Source organism: Lithobates pipiens, unplaced genomic scaffold, assembly GCF_037356315.1.
Source record: "Lithobates pipiens isolate NorthernLeopardFrog02 unplaced genomic scaffold, aLitPip1_a1.2 Scaffold_1, whole genome shotgun sequence".
Classification (NCBI taxonomy): domain Eukaryota; kingdom Metazoa; phylum Chordata; class Amphibia; order Anura; family Ranidae; genus Lithobates; species Lithobates pipiens.
Window position 1 is genome coordinate 157,544,696 of NW_027507685.1, and position 20,032 is coordinate 157,564,727.

The window sequence follows — 20,032 nt, forward strand, 5'->3', positions numbered from 1 at the left end:
GGTACACAAACCCCCCCCCCCCCCAGTCACAGTGTCACTGATTGCATTGATCATTTCTTTACTGATCACTGCATTCAGTGTCAGTTGTAACAGTTAAAACTGTCAGGGAAGTTAGTGCTAGGTCCAGGGTAGCCCCCTATCACTCCCCAATAAAGATTTAACCCCCTAATTTCCCCTAGAGTTAACCCTTTCACCCCCTTTTGCCACTGTCACTAAGCGATCATTTTTCTGATCGCTGCATCAGTGTCGCTACTGTCGCTAGGTAGCTAGTTATTTTTTTAGGCTCACCGCCAGGTTTTTATATCGCTAGGTACCCCGATATACTACCCAATAATGGTTTTAACCCCCTGATTGCCCCTAGTTAACCCTTTCACCCCCTTTTGCCAGTGTCACTAAGCGATCATTTTTCTGATCGCTGCATTAGTGTCGCTACTGTCGCTAGGTAGCTAGTTATTTTTTTTAGGTTCACCGCCAGGTTTTTATATCGCTAGGTACCCCGATATACTACCCAATAATGGTTTTAACCCCCTGATTGCCCCTAGTTAACCCTTTCACCCCCTTTTGCCAGTGTCACTAAGCGATCATTTTTCTGATCGCTGCATTAGTGTCGCTACTGTCGCTAGGTAGCTAGTTATTTTTTTAGGTTCACCGCCAGGTTTTTATAGCGCTAGGTACCCCGATATACTACCCAATAATGGTTTTAACCCCCTGATTGCCCCTAGTTAACCCTTTCACCCCCTTTTGCCAGTGTCACTAAGCGATCATTTATCTGATCGCTGCATTAGTGTCGCTACTGTCGCTAGGTAGCTAGTTATTTTTTTAGGTTCACCGCCAGGTTTTTATATCGCTAGGTACCCCGATATACTACCCAATAATGGTTTTAACCCCCTGATTGCCCCTAGTTAACCCTTTCACCCCCCTTTTGCCAGTGTCACTAAGCGATCATTTTTCTGATCGCTGCATCAGTGTCGCTACTGTTGCTAGGTAGCTAGTTTTTTTTTTAGGTTCACCGCCAGGTTTTTATAGCGCTAGGTACCCCGATATACTACCCAATAATGGTTGTAACCCCCTGATTGCCCCTAGTTAACCCTTTCACCCCCTTTTGCCAGTGTCACTAAGCGATCATTTTTCTGATCGCTGCATTAGTGTCGCTAGGTAGCTAGTTTTTTTTAGGTTCACCGCCAGGTTTTTATAGCGCTAGGTACCCCGATATACTACCCAATAATGGTTTTAACCCCCTGATTGCCCCTAGTTAACCCTTTCACCCCCTTTTGCCAGTGTCACTAAGCGATCGTTTTTCTGATTGCTGCATTAGTGTCACTAGTGTCGTTAGGTAGCTAGTTATTTTTTTAGGTTCACCGCCAGGTTTTTATAGCGTTAGGTACCCCCATATACTACCCAATAATGGTTTTAACCCCCTGATTGCCCCTAATTAACCCTTTCACCAGCGATCACAGTATAAGTGTCACTGGTGACGCTGGTTAGCCAGTTCGTTATTTAAGTTCCCCGTCAGGTTTTTATATAGCGCCAGGGACCCTCATATACTACCTAAATTTGAACCCCCTGATTGCCCCTAGTTAACCCTTTCACCACTGATCACCGTATAAGTGTTACGGGTGACTCTGGTTAGTTTGCTTTTTATAGCATCGGGGCACCCACCATTTATTACCCAATAAAGGTTTAACCCCCTGATTACCAGGCAGGTGATATCAATTAGGTTTTAGGGTCTGGGTCTGCGTCGCCCCAGGCAGCGCTAGGTTAGTGCCAGTACCGCTAACACCCACACGCAAAGCATAAACCTCCTGTAGTGGTATAGAACCTGAACAGATCAATATCTGATCTGATCAGATCTATACTAGCGTCCCCAGCAGTTCAGGGTTCCAAAAAAACGCATTGTTAGCGGGATCAGCCCAGATACCTGCTAGCACCTGCGTTTTGCCCCTCTGCCCAGCCCACCCAAGTGCAGTATCGATCGATCACTGTCACTTACAAAACACTAAACGCATAACTGCAGCGATCACAGAGTCAGGCCTGAACCCTGCGATCGCTAACAGTTTTTTTGGTAGCATTTTATATTTAAATCCGGAAGGCAGTGCTTGGTTTTCGGGGTCCCGTACGTGGCTAGGCTCCCAAAAAGTCCCCCACATGTGGTATCCCCGTACTAGGGAGAAGCAGCAGAATTTATTTTGGGGTGTAATTTGACTTATGCCCATAGCATGTGTGAGCAATATATCATTTAGTGACAACTTTGTGCAAAAAAAAAAAAAGTTTGTAATATTCCCGCAACTTTTGGCAAAATATAAAATATTCCATGGACTCAACATGCCTCTTAGTAAATAGCTTGGGGTGTCTACTTTCCAAAATGGGGTCATTTTGGGGGGTTTTGTGCTATTTTGGCATTTTATGGCCTTCGAAACTGTGATAGGTAGTGAGGAGTGAAATCAAAAATTTGCACCCTTAGAAATCCTGAAGGTGGTGATTGGTTTTCGGGGTGCCGTGCGCGACTAGACTCCCAAAAAGTCCCACACATGTGGTATCCCCATACTCGGGAGAAGTAGCGGAATATATTTTGGGGTGCAATTCCACATATAACCATGGCATGTGTGAGCAATATATCATTTAGTGACAACTTTTTGTAAAAATATATATTTTTTTTTGTCATTATTCAATCCCTTAGGACAAAAAAAAAAATATTCAATGGGCTCAACATACCCATCAGCAATTTCCTTGGGGTGTCTACTTTCCAAAATGGGGTCATTTGGGGGGGGTTTGTACTGCCCTGCCATTTTAGCACCTCAAGAAATGAGATAGGCAGTCATAAATTAAAAGCTGTGTAAATTCCAGAAAATGTACTCTAGTTTGTAGACGCTATAACTTTTGCGCAAACCAAAAAATATACGCTTAGACATTTTTTTTACTAAAGACATGTGGCTGAATAAATTTTGCCCTCAATGTATGACTAAAATTTAGTTTATTCGATTTTTCTTATAACAAAAAGAAGAAAATATCTTTTTTTTTCAAAATTTTCGCTCTTTTTCCATTTATATCGCAAAAAATAAAAATTGCAGAGGCAATCAAATACCATCAAAAGAAAGCTCTATTTGTGGGAAGAAAAGGACGCAAATCTTGTTCGGGTGCAATATTGCATGACCGCGCAATTACCAGTTAAAGCAGCGCAGTGCGAAATTGGAAAAAGACCTCTGGTCCTTAAGGTGTTTATTGGTCCGGGGCTGTAGTGGTTAAAACTTGGCAAGCTTCCTTAAAAACTGAACTCCAGGCATATAGCTAAATACATAAATGAAATGCATACAAAGTATACTGGAGGCATTTTTCTATAAAAGGATTTGTCTCTATCCATCCAGTTCTGAGTTCTGCCACGCAGCACAGTCCTGCCTGTGACCCTGCTACAGGACTTGTCTATTAGTCCCCAGCCTGTGCCTGTAGAGTTAAAGGAGAAGCAGTGGAGCTCATTCCTCTTTAATCTGCTCTGTCCTAAAAGAATGATCTTTGCACTGTTAGCTCTTTGTGCTGCTTATTCCGCTCTCAGTCTGAGCTCTGCAATATGGTGGACTACAATGAGCAGACACAAAATACATTTCATATTCTTATATTGCTTGCATTTAAAAAAAAAAGTATTTGCATGTCTCTTTATCCACCTCGTGGGAAAATCACATGTTTTCACCTGCCCTGGAAAGTCCTACGGTCAACGGTTTCATAACTATATACCAATTAATTTGAACTTTGGACCTTATATCCTTGGAGGCCTTGAGAGACCATCATGAAATATTTTCCATGAGATTTTTTCGCTAAGCACAATAAGGCACTGGTCTAAGCCCTTCATTCCCCAACCGCTCACCAAAAATCTTTTCACCCAATTTCAGTGTACCTGTTCTGGTGACTCTGGACACTTGCAAATGAATCATTACTGGCTGTTGGCCACTAAAACCAATTAGGCCTAACAAAATATTGCTTCTCTAATGCTACTGTACGTCCCAAGAAATGGCATACAAGTTACTGACTTATAATCTGCTTCTGTCTGGGGTAACCCATTTTATTTTATCCAATTGCTGGTGGATATGCCCCTTGCCAGAACATCCTCCTCTAAAGTTTCTCTCAAATATACTCAATTACATGTGAGGAAACAGCTTAATCCATGGATAGCTCTCATGCATGATCAGATAGACAGCTTATTTAAAGAGCAGCATAAATTGCACAAGCAGTTGGTTAAAATAGATGGTCTTTTTTCAACCAGATTGGCTATGTACTGTAACTATATAAATTGGCCACAATTGTTTTCCTAGCATCAAAAACAATAGCTTCCATATGAAAATCACAATCCCTTTCTGCTGCCTTAAAGTGGTATTAATAAGACAACTCTGATGTCTAATGACGTGCATGTCTAGCTACTGGAAGCACTTGGTATTGTACATAAAAAACGATTCACCTTCTTGGGCAGTCTGTAATGTGAAGCAGCCGTGTATCATTTCATATTCTACAGCAGTGGTCTCCAAACTGGGGCCCATGGACTGAATGTGGCCCTTTGCGTGCTGGACCAAGGGGCACTATTCCTCCCATACCAACACAGAGGCACCATTCCTTCCACTGACACCAACAGTGGGGAATCATTCCTCTTATTGACACCAACAATTGGTGTCAATGAGTTTCCCCACTGACACAAATGATGGGGCACTATTCTTCCAACCAGTACCATTGATGAGGCACTATTCTACCAACCAATACCAATGATCGGGCACTGTTTTTCCAACCAATACCGATGATTGGGCACTATTCTAACAACCATTAACAATGATCGAGCATTATTCCAAATACCAATAATGGGGCAAGATTCCTCCCATTGATCCCAATGATGGGGTATTATTCCTGCAACCAATACCAATGATGGGGCAATATCCCTCCCACTAATACCAATGACTGCACTCACTAAGGAAGGACTGTTTTGTGGTACCTCCAGCCAGAGCCTATTCCTCCCGGACCAGAGCAGATGAAACTTATGCTATATGCCCGATTCCATCTCCTGTTTGTGAGTGCAATAATCTTTCCTTCACATTAAACTTATTAAAGAATTTTACTCACTACGCTTAGAAACCGCTGCTTTCCTTTTCTTGTTTACATTCCAGATCTACTTCTATCTGCAAGCCGGCAGCCTTATTAGAATTTTTGCCCTGCATATGTGGACTTTCTATTATGGACATATACATGTTTTTATACTTTTCACCCTACCCAGAGTGAGCTTAATTCACCATATCCTTGTTTACAATTCCTCCCACTAATACCAATAAGGGCACCATTCATCCCACTAATACCAATGAGGGCACTATTCCTCCCACTAATACCAATGAGGACATCATTCCTCCCACTAATACCAATGAGGACACTATCCCTCCCACTAATACCAAATGATGGGGCACTATTCCACCTTCCACTGACTACAAGCACAATGTAATTTTGTTTACTCTCACTGACGCTGGGACATTTTCTACTCCAACTGGCCACTCCGTCACCCCTAAAATCTGGGGGACAGTAAACGGGCCCTTTGTTTAGAAAGTTTGGAGACCCCTGTTCTACAGGATGGAGGTGTTCACCACATTTGTGCCACTATCATATTTTCAATCTCATGTGCCCATCTATGGTCAGCCTACTAGCAGAAGGAAAGTTGTGACTTATCTTCTGCAAGCAGATCCCATCATACTGATAACAGAGGTAAGCAACAACTGACCCTACTACAGTCCAAATACTACAAGTCCCAGCTTATTCTGCTAGCAGTGGTGAGCTATCCTAGGATCTTTATCAGATAGAAAACAAAATGTATATCTTTGATCTTTAGAAGTAAGGCAACACAAACTGTAGATGGGTCTTTTCTATTTTTTTTTTTTCAATCAGGTTGAAAAAAAAAAAGAAAAAGAAGGATACCCCCCAGCCACACAAGTGAAATGTGCGGAGGAATCCTGCCTGCGGTGTTATTGTATTCTGAGATTGGGGACTTTTCTGCTGTCAAAATACACAGATTAGCACTGCAGCTGCTGCTTCAAATGAAGATTTTCCAACATTCTCCTTCAACAAAAGTCAATTGTTAGACCGACTATTGTAGAGTGGGAACAGCCATAGATAGATCAAAATTTGGTCACTCCCTGCTGAACCAGCCAAATTGTGATCCATATATGGCCAGCTGAAGGAAAAAAAATGGGCTTTACACCTGTTTACAATGTATGGCACAAGAACACATTGTTATTTCAGAAGTCGCTGTACAAAAATTACAATAAAGTAAATCAGAGGTCTAGACGGCTGAAGGTATATACCCTTTTCCTGTAGGACATAAGATTGGTCTTGCCTGGGCTGAGGCCCTACAGACATAACCCATCAGATTTTAGAAGTATTTGATAAGCAACCGGGTAAATGATTGAACTGTAATATCTGTCTACTTGTACTGCTTCTGGATTGTATTGCTTGTGTTGTTATGGATAAATAAAAATTTTATGTTAAAAAAAAGAAGATTGGTCTTGCCCCTTGTAGCTTCTTTTGGGAAGTGAGGCTCTATCACTAGCTTAAATAGGAAGCCCTTGAAGGTAGGAAGCGGTAGGCTATAGCAGTTTATGTTTTTGGAGCCACCGATTATTTTATTTTTTTATTTTTTGCTACTTCAGCGAATTTTTCCGCGAGGCCCCAATCAACTTAAATGTTAGTGTTACCAACAAAGACCTTTATTCAATATCAAAAAACAAAGTATGACAAAACTATCCAATCTAATTGGCCAAAACTATCTCTCTCCTTCTTTACATATTTTCCCCCCTCCCAACCCCCCACCCCCCCCCATAACCCTCTTCTACTTCCTATGCGGGGAAAAATTAAACCGCCCCCCCATTTATAATCTTATATTCTAATATGCTCTGCATAGCTTCAAGTTTTTTTAAAGTTTTCCCACTTCTGACATTTATCTACTATCAACAGATCCTTGTCCTCGTGGCTGTCCCTACGCCTAACCATTCGGTAAGTTTCTTCTACTGCATCAATCCATTCCCAGATTGATGGGCTTTCCTCATTTTGCCAATTCTTGGGTATCAATCTTTTTGCTGCATTTAAGAGGTGCGGGACTAATGACTCTTGATACTTTTTTTATTTCCCATTTGGTACCATGGAATAATACTATCCAAGGATCCTCTGGGATTATGATGTTAGTAATTTCTTTTACATAATATAAGATCTTTTTCCAATAAATGTTAATTTTTGGACAAATCCACCACAAGTGAGTCATCGTCCCCGCCGCTTTACACCCTCGCCAACAGTCCCCTGACCTACTCAGTTGCAAATTTATGAATTTTATCTGGTGTAGCATACCATCTAGAGATGCATTTATAATCCATTTCTGCTGTATAGCTATCAGCTGCCGATCTATGAGTAAGTTTAAAAAATTTTCCCTGTGTGCATTTATCACATTATGTGCCTAATTCCTTTTCCGATTTCTGTATAAAGGGCGGGCTCTCCAGCTCCTCCCCCTCGGTCAGGAGCCCATACAGCCTAGAGACGGTCCCTTTAGGGTTATCTGTTAAGCATAACTTCTCCAGAGGTGATAGCTCATTTTCCATTCTCAGTGGCTGCGGTAAGCTCCCAACAAAGTGGGCCAGCTGGAGGTACCGCCACTCGTCTATTTTTCCTATTTCTCCTTTGTGTTTTAATTCGTGCAATGGCAAAATCCTCCTATTTTTTGTAATGTCTTTTATTTGTACCTTCTCCTTTTTTAACCAACTCCCACTATTAATTTTTAACCCAGGAGGGAAATATTCATTCTCTTTTAACTCTATAAGTGGGGAGTTATACTGACCATTCAGTTTCTTATATACCCCGTTCCAAACCTTAAGTGCATTTTGTGTCAAAACATTTGTGTTCGGGTCCAGTGTCCTATACTTTGGTGGATTCCACACTATCTTATTCAACTGTGCCTTACTAAAAGTGTTTTCTAAATTAACCCATCTCTTCCCCTTATTATTTTCCCTTACCCACTCTACTACTCTCGACAGCACGATCACTTTATAATATTTTTGGATATCAGGTACCGCTAATCCCCCTTTTTCCTTGCTTCGTTTTAATATAGTAAAGGGTACTCTCGGTTTCCTATTGTTCCAGATAAACCCCATTAGTAAGGACTTCATCTTAGTGAAATAATACTTCGGTACCGCTATAGTGATCATCTGAAATTTATATAAAATTTTTGGCACAATGAACATCTTTAATGCGCTAATACGTCCCATCCAAGTTAGTGGTCTATTTAATAATCTACTACTTTCTTTCTTAACTTCATCCAATAAGGGGATGTCATTTAATTTATACATTTTCTCTATAGAGGTCGCCAATTTTATTCCAAGATAATTCAATTCCTTCCACCAAGGAAATTCGAACTCTTTTTGGAGCTTACATTTTTCCAGTTTACCCATATTTAAATTTAAAATCTCTGATTTTGCTTGATTGATTTTAAAATTCGAAAGTTGGCCGTAGTGTGCTACCACTTCCATTAATTTGGGCATAGAGATACTAGGGTTACTAATGTAGAATAATACATCGTCGGCAAAAGCAGCCAATTTGTGTTCTTCCTTTCCTATTTCGATTCCCTTAATCTGTGAATCATTGCGAATCATGGCAAGCAGTGGCTCCAGGGACAGTACAAGCAAAATGGGCGATAAAGGGCACCCCTGCCTCGTTCCGTTTTCCATCTCAAAAGGCAAAGACAATATGCCGTTAATCTTGACCCTGGCAGTCGGGTGGCTGTATAGTGTCCTAATCCTCTTAGCCATTTTAGGGCCCACTCCCATTGCTCCCAATGTCTGAAACATAAAGCCCCAGTCTACCCTGTCGAAGGCCTTCTGGGCATCAATCGACAGGAGTAGACTGGGGCTTCTCCTCTCGCCCACCTGGGACAGAAGGAGCGCAGTTCTCAGCCCATTATCCTTTCCCTCCCGTCCTGGTATAAAGCCCACCTGGTCCGGATGTATCAGTGAACTTATCAAGGCCTTCATTCTCTCTACCAACACCTTAGCAAAAAGCTTTGCATCGGCATTGAGCAATGATATAGGCCTATAATTAGAACATATCGTCTCGTCCTTCCCCTCCTTCCGAATTACGGTTATAGAGGCTGAAACTGCCTCTTTACTCATTTCGTATTCAACACCAAGTCCATTCATGTAACTACATAGATACGGAATTAATATTTTCTTATACTTCTTATAATAATATAAAGTAAACCCATCCGGGCCTGGGCTTTTCCCCGTAGCTGAATCCATAAGTGCCTTGTTTAATTCCTCCTCTGATATGGGTCTTTCTAACATTTCCTTATCCAGCTCCGTAATTTTTGTAAACTGGGCCTTTTCCAGGAACTCTTCCCTTTGCAGTTCCTTTTCCTCTATCGTCAGTCCCTTGGACTGATCTACTGAGTATACTTTCTCATAGTAGTTTTTAAATATTTCCGCTATCTCGGTTGTTCTAAAAACCATATCCCCTTTACCTGATTGGATCTTTTCTATGAAGTTCCTAGATTTTTCCCTTTGTAACCTTCTTGCTAAATATTTGGTAGGTTTATTCCCCCCATAAAACCTTTTCTTGGCTCTTTGGCTGAGGGTTTTTTGGGTTTCTTGTTCCATCAATGTTTTCAATTCATCCCGTTTAGATATTAATTTTTGAAGGATCGTTTTATCTTGATTCAAATATTGTTTATGTTGTTTCTCGACTATATAAATTTCCTCCAATATAGTTCTAATTTTTTCTGATCTCTCTTTTTTTCTTCCTAGCTCTCCAAGATATCAAGATCCCCCTGATATAGGCCTTATGGGCCTCCCATACATTTTACCTAGATATATCCCCCGTATCATTTATCGCAAAATATTGTTCTAGTTCTTTCCCAACCCATTCTCCTACCTCCGCATCTTGGATTAATCCCTCGTTCAAACGCCATGTAAAAGGTATCCTTTCATCCCCCCTTATTAACATCTTCATCCCCACCGGGGAATGGTCAGATAATGTAGTTATCTCAATCCTAGTCTCTACAACCCTTTCTAAGATTCTATGGTCAACAAAAATATAGTCAATCCGGGAGTACGTGGGAAATAAAACGTATAGTCTTTCTCATTTTGGTGTTATACTCTCCATGCGTCCACTAATTGGGACGCATGTAATTTTTGTTTGGTTCTTTTTAGTTGTACCCTACTAGTCCCCTGTACACCGGACGTACCATCTAGTCCCGGTTCTATACAAAAATTTAAATCTCCCATCAGAATCACCGGGCCTCTCAAAATCCATCAGCTTACCCAAGATATTAACCAAGTATTTTGCAGAGTCACGATTGGGTGCATATAAATTAACTAGGGTACACTCCATCTCTCCCAGTTTACCCTTTAAAGCTAGATATCTTCCCTTAGGGTCAACCAATCTATCTTCCAATTTAAACTGTATCTTCCTTGCAAACCCTATCGCCACCCCCCTGCCTCTATTTATTATAGCATCTCCATAATACGATACTGGGAAATCTTTGGAATATAGTTTAGTATTAGCTTCATGAGAGAAATGAGTTTCCTGTAAACAAATCACCTCGGCATTATAACGTTTAAGCTCCTTTAGGATCTTATGCCTCTTACTCGGCGTGTTCAGCCCTTTGACGTTATACGTCATAAAATTTATAACAGATATCTAGTATCTCCTTTTTTGCCATGCAGATTCACCTTTCCTCTTCTAAACTGCGATTTATTCTCTTCCCCCGCATAGATTTCTCCCCCCTCCTTCCCTCCCTACTCCCCCTCCCCTCCCCCCCTTCCCTGGCCCATACTCGGCCTTTAACTCGCTGATCGTTCTATACAATTTAACCATCGTTGAGTCTCCTCACCAGGGCAAGCTCGTACATGTGTCTCCTCACCCCTCCCGACCCCCAAAATAAGGGGGGATCGAGAGGGGGGAGGGAAGCCCACCGGCTTTCGCCACCTCCGACTCACCCCCCCCCCCCCACCCCCCTAGGACCCCATCCAATCCTCATCCCTCCATCCCGGGAGATCCGGCACCTGTAAACCCAATTTTTTACAAAAATCATCCAATTCCTTCGGGAATCTCAGTCTTGCCGACACCCCATCCCCAATACCGATTAAACATGCCGGGAACCCCAAGTTATATCTAATATTTTGCTTCTTCATCACCTCCAATAATGGTTTTAAAAGCCTTCTCCTAATCAGAGTCTCAGGGGCCAAGTCCATATATATTTGCAGCTCTATGCCCTCATATCGGGGTACCGCTCTTCCCCTCAACTTCGCCCATATGTCCGCTTTATCCTCATAGAACCTAAATCTCACGATTATATCTCGGGGTCTACCCGAACCATTATTTCTCATTTGGCCGATCCGATGTACTCTCTCAATCGCGGGAAATTCTTCCTTCCCTTTATCCAGAAATGGACTAAATATTATTTTAATAATTTTGTTTAGATCTTACCCTCTAGATTCTGGTACCAATCGAATTCTCATGTTTTGTCGTCTGTTGCGGTTTTCTTGGTCTTCTAATCTATATAATAATCTCCTCTGATTTTGCTGAGAAAGTTTAGCCATTTCCTTCAATTTCGTGACCTCCTGGGCCTGGTTGTCTAATCTTTCCTCCGTCGCCTCAACTCTTGTTAACAGATACCCCAAATCACCCCGTAAAAGGTCAATATCTGCTTTGATTGGAAAATTCTATCGTGTGAGCATTTCCATCAGATCGCCTTTTGTTGGTAATTGATCCTCCGATCTTCCTTCCTCCCATTTACTTATTTCTGTGTCACTACCATTTAATGATTCTTCTATGGACTGGTCTGGGGTCTCCCCGGGTTTTTCCTCCCATCCCTTCCTCCTCACCGTCTTGGGGTGTTGTTGTCTGATTCCTTCCTGATTTCTAGGACTTAAACCTTGTGTCATGTACTATTTTATTGAACTGTCGTTCCCTCTATCCTTTGAGATTTTCAGGGGAACCCCCTTTATTTTACTTGTGGATTTGCTCATAATAACTTCCTTTGCCTTTCTTATTCGCTTCCCCAGTTTCCCTGCCAGTGAGTGTCTATCTCCTTCTTGGCCAGAGGGGACCTTTTCCTTTTCCTTACTTCTACTTTCTCTCTTGCTTGCAGTCTTTCCCAACTATTTGCTGTTGGGCTCAATATCTTTCTCACTGGGGCCACCTTTATATTTCTAATTTTCCTGGGATCTCTTTTTAGTGAAGCACTGGTCATATACTTCCGGTATCCCCTTTTTACCCCAGTTTCTGGGCCACAGGGTTTAAATAAAATGCAAAAGCAGTCCTCATATAGATTCGCCTCCTATATTCTTACACTTTAGATGTTTAAACTTTTACTTCCTAGTTCTGTTATTAACGAAAGTGTTTTACCCGTCTATACGAAGTTATTTTATATTTTCACCTATGGGGAATTATGAAACGTCCAATTCTTCGGTGACCCCTTAGAATCGCAAGCAGCTTTTAACAGTATACTAGGTCCTTTCCTCTGTCCTTTCTTCCGTACCCTCCGCAGGGGGATCCCGGGCAGTGATATTAACTAAAGTCCTTCAATATTATGACGTAATGCAAACAAAGGCCTTCAACCGAGCACCATTCACTTTTCCAGGTTTCCCTGCTTTTCTAGATGGCCCTCTCCAGACCCCCTGTCCCCACTACTCCTCAGTACTAGAACAGTCAAATAGAATTTATATGTATAATATATACTCTCAATCCTCCTGGGGGGGTGTATATGCCGCTGGGAAATGGAACACCTGGTTCCATAAAATCGCGAATGTCCCACACCCTTCTTCCACATTCATATAATCTGATATTATTCGTTATTCCCAGGCATTTGTAAACAGTAAGAACCAATATCACTAGCACTTCTCCTTTAAGGGACCGCACAACCTAGTCTCCTTTACAGACATCAAAATATCAAAGTTCTTACCAATTCCATCCAGTGTTAGAGATAGTTCCCCACCTTCACCCAGCAGGTATCTCAGCTCTTATTAAATTCAATCATACCTTTTCTTTTCTGCTATTCACAGAAAAAAACTTCTAGTGTCCGGGGCTTGCTTGTCTTTGTTGTCCCTTAATCAGCCGGGCAGACTAACGGAGAATCTATACAGCAAACAAGGGAGGGGAGGAGAGGGGGGGGGGGAAGGGGGAGGAGCGGACGAGCCGGCAGCCACCTTACCGCTACGAAATACTACCGCTGTTGTTACTCTCCTCGGTCCGTTGGTACAGTACCGGCCATACGTCCGGGAATGCCGGGGGGGGGGGGGGTTTCTCCGCTCGGGGCCGGTTCGGGGACCATCAGCATCCCGCCCGGAGCCTCCTATTCTCCGGTGCTGCCTGACCCTCGTGGTCTCTCTCAGGCTTCCGCACACACATGCCGGCTCCTCCCTCCTGGTCAGAGGTCACGTCAGCTCGTCATGACGCCCACTCCAGTAGCCTCGTCGTGTGGAGCTACCGATTCTGACATGGGGATTTCACAATTTTTTACTTTTCATTATGCAATTTATTGGTTTTAAGCTTTGAGTGATTTGCCTAGCTGTGTGACAGGTTTATTTTAAATACTTTGGATCTAGAAGACCTCATATATTGTGGTAAGTACTGGTTAACAATCCCTGGTTCTTGGAATTACAAAACTCTGCCTATTATCTGTGGTACCCCTGCTTTCCAGAGCTGCAAGTTCCAGCATACTCATAACCAAAAGGTCCTCAACCAGTTGGACATGTAATGCAGGGTGTAGATCTGTTCAGGGGCACTGCTGTTCAAAGTATTTCTGAGAACAGTATTTTAGCAAAAGATAAATTGCATATATAACAGACCTAAGAAAGTATTTTCAATTATTCAAAGCTTAAACTTAAATGGTAAACTGGCAGCTCTTGGCAAAAAATAAACACTAACCAAATTTTAAATTGGGGGGTCTTAAAACAAAGACTGACTTAGCGAAACATAGTTGAACAAGATCAAGAAACACAACTCTGGGTTAATGTTCCACAGATATCTTCCTGTGGATAGCTACGAGTCCTATCATTTTTTGGAAGGCTGTACAGATGGTGGCACCTCTGCTGTGGTAGCAGTTTGCTTCCTAGATTAATGACCAGTTCATCTACAACCATATTGAGACAATTTTTGCTGATCCATTTTGAAATAATATATATGTTCCTTCTGTCCATTTCCATTGCTTTTACTTCAAAACTCCCGGGATGCCCTTTGAACTTTCACCTTTTTTTATAGGAAGCTCTTTTTAGATGCATGTAGGGAAAGTCTGTATTCCCTTATTGTACTAACCTTTGTCCTATCTACTGGGTGGTCATGTGGATTATCGTTTGTCATTATATAAAACTTCTTCCTTGGCTGTACCAGCAACCTGACCAACTCTATCTTCAGTATGTGTGTTTTTTTATCCTGCCAGGAATATGACTCTCCTGTGTACATTAATAAGCCTTGACACATGCCTGAAGTGATCACATTAACAGTCCCATGCTGCTGAGGTTATTATTATTAACAACACTAATCAGAAGTCATGACCTACTCTAGAGGTCTGTTTAATTCAAGGTCAAAAGCTGTCAATCATCTGACTTCAAAACAGTGCTGAAAAATTGGTGCATGCACTTATGCTCTTACATTGGCCAAGCGAGAATGTATATGCACTGTGTCAATTCCTCTGATGCCAGTCTACTCTCAAAAGGCCAAGGAAAAGTACAACCCAGCCAACTCCCAAAACAGACAGCTGTAGAGAGCCTGCAAATGTCACATAGTTCTAAGCTGAATTTTTACTTCTTATTAATATATATTTATTATATTCTTATTCTTTTAGTTACACAAGAAACCTAAATACCCTTTTTGCAACTTTGCAAGACTCTGCGATAAAATGCAACACAATGTTTATTTATTTTTTCAGGGCACCATGAAAAAAAGACTATTATTGTTGTTCTGGCATCAGGACTGCATTGAGCAATGCAGACCAAAGCAGGTGGCCTCAGCGAACCCTAAGTTACTGTTTGTATCCATTTTTTAAGTCAAGCAAAGCACATGGTACTGTGTAAGCAGGACAGAACAGGCAACCAGACACCAATGTTCACTCAAGCAATGGTCTGTAAGGGCATGTATTCAATCAATCATTCAATTCAAATATTCAGATGCCCCATCAAACAGAGGTGAATTAACTGGCTGTCTGACAACATCCTCCTCCTAAGGGATAAGCAATTAGTTCATGATGTGACTGATGGAACCTCTTTATCAACCAGTGAGCATTAACCACAAAAGAAGCTAGAACTTGTAACCCTTCAAAATGGATATAATATTTAAGAGAGCACCTGACCCAAATCTTTTGCACCTCCTATTCTTCTTGGCTGCTCACAAGTATTGGAGCTTGAGATGTCATGGATGTCAAAAGATGCATAGGTTTTAATAACGAGACATGAAAAATATTAGGTATCTCAGAGGGGGGGGGAAACAGGATTGACCTTTCAAGAGATTTGATATGGCCCAAGGATCCTGGGAGCACATTTTTGAAAAGAGTCTTTAACCACTTGCCTACCAGGCACTTACACCCCCTTCCTGCCCAAGCCATTTTCAGCTTTCAAAGCTGTCGCACTCTGAATGACATTGTGCGGTCATGCTATACTGTACCCACACACATTTTTTATAATTTTTTTTCACAAAGAGAGAGCTTTCTTCTGATAGGTGGCACTGATATGTGGCACTGATGGGCACTGTAAGGTGGCACTGGTGGGCACTACTGATTGGAATTGATGGGCAGCACTGATAGGTGGCACTTGTGGGCACTGATTGCCCACCAATGCCAGCTATGGTGGGCACTGATTGGTGACACTGTGTTGCACTATTGTAATCAGGGCACTGATGATCAATGCCCCGATTACATTCCTACATGTCCCCCTGTGAGGAGATGCCACTGATCGGCTCTCCTCTCCTCACATTCTGTCTGTGTGAGGTGAGAAGAGCTGATTACTGGCACTTCCTTGTTTACACGTGACTGGCTGTGATTGGACACAACCGATCAGTTGGTTAAAGAGCGGCAGACAAGGCTCTTTACAGAGATCGGAGTCGTGCCATGTCCTAGTAACATGGCGCTGCCCCACGGGTGCACGAGAGCCGCACCGCCCCGCCATCATTTGATGGTGGGCAGACGGCAAGCAGTTAAGCAAATATTTTTTAGTTAACAACCAAGCTAAGTCACCCACCTTGAAGTTAGAGACAGGGCGACAGTGAGTATCAGGGATTTTATGTGAGGCAGCTGCAGACAAGAGTTTATCCTAGACAGAGCTCCAAATCTTGGGGACATTTTGCACTAGGGAGGTGGATCCAGGAACAAAAGTTGGAAATAGAGCATCATTTTGATAATACCCATAGACACAAAAGAAAGGAGAAATTCTAGAAAAGGAGTGTGGGCAATTATGAGTAAATTTTGCCCAAGGGAAATAGGATATCCAATCTTCCTAAATATTAGAGGTAAAGCATTGGAGGTAGAGTTCTATGGACTGGTTGCTCCTCCCAGGTCGATAGCCTGAGGTGGTAGGTGTAAGTAAGAGATGCTAAAATCCCCATAACTGCATAGAAGACTTGCCAATCATGTAAATAAATGTGAAAGTATGATCAGACCGGATGTCCTGAGGGATTATGTGCAACTTGAAAACACATTGTAGGAACAAGGTAGCTAAATGCCTGGCTGAGGGCAACTTGGGTAAAACAATTTTACTGAACCAGTCAACAGTGATTGAAATAACCATTGCCCCCTGAGAGCGGGGGAACTCTACAATGAAACTCATCCATAAGCGAGTCCAAGGTCAATTCAGAATGCTGATCTGCAGGTTTTGTTTTAGGAGTCTTGGCTATAGCATAAATTTCACAGGAATTAAAGTGATTGTAAAGTCTCAGGTTTTTGTTTTATAAAAAGAATAAACATTGTATACTTATCTTCCCTGTGCAGTGGTTTTGAACAGGGCAGCTCAGATCCTCCTCTTCTCAGGTCTCTCTTCGGTTCTTCTGTTCCCTCCCTCCTGTCGAGGGGCCCCCACAGCAAGCAGCTTACTATGGGGGCACCCGAGCTGAGCCGCAGCTCTGTGTGTCCATCCAGACATGGAGTCCAGTTTGTCCCCACCCCCTCTCTCCTGACTGGCTGACTTTGACAGCAGCAGGAGCCAATGGCGCCACTGCTGTATCTCAGCCAATCAGGAGGGGGAGTCCTGGGTGGTTGAGGCACTCGTGGACATCGCTCGACAGCGATGGGTCTCAGGTATTAGGGGGGTTGAGAGTGCTGTTGCACACAAAAGGCTTTTTATCTTAATGCATTAAGATAAAAAAAACCTTCTGCCTTTACAATCACTTTAATGTGTGAAATCACATTCTTCCTGTCATGGCTGGGATCAGCCCTTCCTTCTCTGAGCTGACCGCTCAACTGTCAACTAATTGTCAGCTCCTAGCTCTCCACAGTAACTCACCTGTTGATGATATGATGCTTGACAGTCCTGCCTATTTAAGCCATCCAGCCCAGATGATCTCTGCCTTTGCCCTGGTCACATCTCTAGAGACGCTCTCCTGTGTTCCTGTTAAAGACTTGCTTGGCTGACATTCCTTCTGGCTCCGGATCTTGCTTGTTGTTCTTCTACGCTCATCTCTGGCTCCCTGATGTTATGGCTTGTCTGACTATCTGTTCTGGTTCCTGAATTCTGGCTATGTTTTGACTACATTTTCTCGGTTTACCTTCTTTTATTATTATTAAACAAGTGATATTTAACTGTACTTCTGTCTCAGTCCGATTCATGGTTTCTGTCACTTCCTCAAGGTGGGCTATCACAGGTTAAGGGAAAACAAATGGAGAAAGTCTTTGAAATGCAGGGATGACCTGCAGTTTTGAAATTATAGGCTTCCAGAAGAATTTTCAGTCAGCACAGTTTACCAACTGGAAGGTTTTTCAGAGAGACAATCTTTGAGCCTTAGTAATAGTGGTAGTAGTCAAATGCAGAGAGAATGATCCCACAAGTGGGCAGCAGAATGCTTTGTGGTTTAGAAGAGCCATCTACTTGAGGAAGAAAACTGCAAACAGCATTAATGATATTGATAATTTCCTGTTATTGCAAGCCAAATGTAGATTGTTACATTTCTGGTGAGCTCTCATAAAAATAATGGGCCTTGCTATATTCCATACTAAGATTCTGTACTTTTTTTACCTCCCTGACTTCGTTTGCATTTACAGCCCTTTTAAAAGCTAACAAAAAAGAAAAGCAAAAACAAAATAATCAAATCAAAAATTAAGTTGAAAATTTTGTTCCAAATTTACAAGCAAGCCAGCATTAGCATCCCACTTCATATTTACAAGCCAGGGGCTACGGAAGTACAAAATACACTTCCAAAACGTAAATTCCCCTTTCCTGACTGTTTATAAAGGGATGAAAGAGGTTCTAAGGGAAAGAATATTTTTCCATGTGGTTAAGCTCAGAGAGGTAATAAATTTCAACCAAGACCCAAGGCAGAATTTCCTGACATTATTTTTCTACAGCAAAGCGTTTTATGCTACTAGTGGCCTTACGACTGGAGAGCTGTATGTGCTGCCCGATTGACAGCTGCACAACAGCTCCTTATAGGCAAGCTGTATACATGCAAGCTGGTATAAAGAGATCTACTATTTCCTTTCACTCTGTACTAGACTATCATAATAAAATTAAAGAAGAAACATTTTATGGATGTGTAAATATTTCAAAGAGTACTGCATCCTGATTGATGTCCAAATTTCTGTGACCTAAATCTGACCTACAGAAATAACCTCTTTTACTCTGCCCTAAAATACGCCACTAATGACGTTTTCACTGTCTACGCTACACAATGTGGATGTAATGGCTTGTTTTTGCCCGTTTTGGGTGTCAATAAAAATTGTATTTGAAAAAAAAAAATGGCACTAAAAGCCATCGATAGTTTCAAGAAACTATTAGAGAAGCACCCGAACAACCACAACATACTGGGATATACAATGTAATACTGACATATTAGCACACACATAGGTTGGACTTGGTGGACTTGGGTCTTTTTTCAACCTCACCTACTATGTAACTGTAACTATGTATAAAGGGTGATCTTGGCCTCCATCCAATGTCAGTTAAGAAACCAAATGCAGAAGTGTTTGTCACATGATTTCTGAGTATGACATGAAGGAAGAGCTAATACTCATTTCTGCCCAAACTTTGATGCTTTAACAAAGATCACTCAATAAATGAATTGGCAGTTGAACATGTGACTCATTTCAGAGCAGCCGTTTCTGTCAAAGGGGGCTTTTGGGGCTTTTTTGTTGTTATGAATTTAAAGCTGAATTTCAGACAGCCCTGTCTGGCAAGGTAGGATAAATAATTGTTCTCTGCTACAGTTTAGGATCACTAAGGCCTCATGCACACTGGGCATTTAGCCCTGATGCATTCAATCCTGGACTTTAGGTGCTAAGGGAAAACACAGACACACTGTCCAGCCCCACTGTCAGCAGCCTGCAAAACTATGAGAAGCTGACAGTTGCCACGGATGGATAGCACAGCAAGTGCTTGTGTTCCGGGCAGTCATCCCTGGGTGCATGCTGCCCTAAACGTTAGTACCACTCAGTGCACTGTCCAGCCCCACCAGTTCTCAGCCTCTGAGTTTTAGAGGCTGCTGGCAGTGGGAATGGATAACGCACCTGTCTCTTTCACCTGCACTAAAAATGCCAGGATCTAATGAACGGGGAATAAATGCCCAGTGTGCAAGCGACATTACAGGTCATCTCCCACCCCCACCCTGAAACTCGACAGTGAAAGGAAAAGCAGAATTCTGATGAGCTCCTTTATCTGTCACTTTCTCTGCCACTCTGCTCGCTCTATTCCTATCAGCATGCTCCATGAGCGGCTTCTCTCTTCCCCAATATGAACTATGCTGCATAGGGGACTGCAAAAGGCTGATACCAAGTTACATACCTAAACAGCTTAAATTAGAAAATAAAAAACAATGATGAAAAAAAAAATACATTTAAAAATGT

The 20,032-nt window shown here is 42.1% G+C and overlaps 1 protein-coding gene across 3 annotated transcripts in view; it reads right to left on the reverse strand.

The window, feature by feature from the left end:
* Nucleotides 1-20,032, reverse strand: part of COL27A1 (collagen type XXVII alpha 1 chain) — a 752,882-nt gene that overhangs the window by 450,652 nt on the left and 282,198 nt on the right. The gene's annotated exons all lie outside the window — the stretch shown is intronic.